Genomic DNA, 2,578 nt, shown 5'->3' on the forward strand with positions numbered 1-2,578 from the left:
GTAAAAAAAAAAAAAAAAAAAAAACAATCTCGAACATATGGATGTTCACATGTGACACACAAATTGCACCTTCTTCGTTTTTTTTTTTTTAATTTGATTATTGAAAAAAAAAAGGGAGAATTCTTAAAGGCCTTTATACTTTTAGAAAAATTAAACAAATACATTTTGTAATTTCAAATAAATAATAATTGTTTAAGTATGATTTTGGGTAAAATACATTGAACCATACCCACTTGAAAATTATCCCACCAAGCTTAATAATGGCTTTTGCAAAAAGGGAGAAAGGTAAATAAAATAAATAAATAAATAAACTAGGCCTTATTTGATTAAATTTTCATTTTTTTATATCTTAATTTAGTAAAAATATTATTAATACAGTAAATATATTTAAAAATAAATAAATCTGAGGAAAATGAAAATTGGGTTGAGAATAATTGAGAAGAATGGTGTTTGGATATTTATATTTTAATTAAAAATAAAAAATGATGAGATAGGATATTCTCCGCACGAGAGGATTTCATTTATTGTTTTTTTAATATATAATTTAAATATTATATGTAGAGAAGAAATAAGTGTAGCATTCAAAGTCTTTTCTTTTTCTTTTTTTGAATATTACCACAGCTTTTTTTGAATGATTTTGTGAACAAAATATGATTTAATCACTACTTTTGAATTCATTTTGTATTGTGTTCATATTATAAACCCATAATTAAAACTCACTTCTTCCACCAAAAAAATCCCTTTATAAATCATAAATTTAAATTTAACTAATGTATTATACATAAAATATAATAAAATAAAAAAAAAAGCAATATTTTCTACCTTTGCATATTCCATTTAATTCTCCGACACGGTTACTTTGAATTATAAATTATAATACAAGAAAATCAAGTTGTATTATTATTTTTTTAAAAATAATAAATTAATTCACTCATGCAAAGTCTTTTATTTATAAACACTAAAAATAATAAAATATTACTTATGTCGACTATTTTTTAAAAAATTCCAGCGATGCTATTTTTACATAAAAAAAATGGTAATAAAATACAAAAATTAGAGACATAAAACTATTAATAAACGTGAAATAAAGGCGACAAGAAAACACGAATCCATTATTTTATAATTCATCACCCAATGAGTTCTCAAATAATTCGAACACAGTCTCAAAAGCTGTATCCCAACAGAGTTATAAATTCCAAAAATAAATAATTATAATTATAAAATATAAAATAAAATAAATAAATAAAAACCCTGCCTTCTGGCAAAAAGGGATACACCAACCAGAGTTTCTATAATTAATTAATATTTTTTTAAAATATATATATTGAAAAAAAATTGGAGTTTAAATTAAAGTCAGATGTGCCAACTGTGTGAGGGGGATAAGGCTGGATATTCCGAGTTGGACTGTTTGAATAATCTGTCGGTTTGTGGGACACTTGGCCCTACACTCTTTGTCGCGTAGGGCACCTCCCTTAAAGTCATCCATATCAGCCACCTTTTGGAGGTGTTGTACCTAAACCTTAGGACTCTCTCCCAAGCTTCCTCTTGTCTTCTCCTTAATAATTAATAATTAAGACCACGCTATCAGATTCTCCTTCACTGGTTCTTTTTTGGATCTCTCTTAGCCATCACATCCTCAAAATCAATCAAAATGTCGATTCTGACGTTCTGTTTTGATTCGCAGAATCGTGTTTAAAATCTAACACGTGAAACCTATCAATAAAATGATGAACACATTGTCGATGTATGTTATAAACTTTTTTATTTGAATTTTGAATAATTACTCTCCCAACACTGTCCTTTTAGAATGTATAATAATTGAGAAGTTGCTAAATAGTTTTTAAAAAATAAAAAATAATTCTTGTTTCGTCTTTTCAATTACTATTTGAGAGTGAAAAAGTATTAAAAAAAAAAAGAAATTAAAGTATATTAATTATGTTTAGTTTAAATATAATTTTGATCCACGAGTAAAGAAGAAACGTGCGTATGACCATTATGTGTGGCCGACACGTGAGTGTCTTAAACTTCTTTGTTTCAGCTTCGGTTTATTAGTTTTTTTGTTCCGCGATAATAGGAACTTATTCTTAAATAGATTATCGCGAATACTTCATGCATTTTATTGAACGTCTTAATGTGAGATCCCACCTCAATTGGAGAGGAGAATGAAACATTTTTTATAAGAGTGTGAAAATATCTCTCTAGCAAAAAAAACTTTGAGCAAAAGTAAGTAAAAGTTCAAATAAGAAAATATCTACTAATCGTGAGTTAAGATTCTTACATTTAAAGACTAAATTTCAAGATAAGGAAAAGTCACATGATAGCACAGTGACCTTAGAAAGATAAAAAGGTGATATATTGGTACATGAATGAACTAAAACCGAGGCAATTTGAAGCAATGAAAAAGTATAATATTAAGTAAAGTTTTGTGAGAGAAAGAGCCGACAATTTTCACCAGCGGACATTGGTGATGTCCCTAATTCATCGAGAACTTTCTTCCCACTTTCGGTGAGAAGAAAAACTTTGATTTGAAAGGCTGACCCAACATCTGTATCTATATATATATATATATATATATATA

The sequence above is a fragment of the Cucurbita moschata genome, unplaced genomic scaffold (assembly GCF_002738365.1).
Source record: "Cucurbita moschata cultivar Rifu unplaced genomic scaffold, Cmos_1.0 Cmo_Scf00009, whole genome shotgun sequence".
NCBI lineage: Eukaryota > Viridiplantae > Streptophyta > Magnoliopsida > Cucurbitales > Cucurbitaceae > Cucurbita > Cucurbita moschata.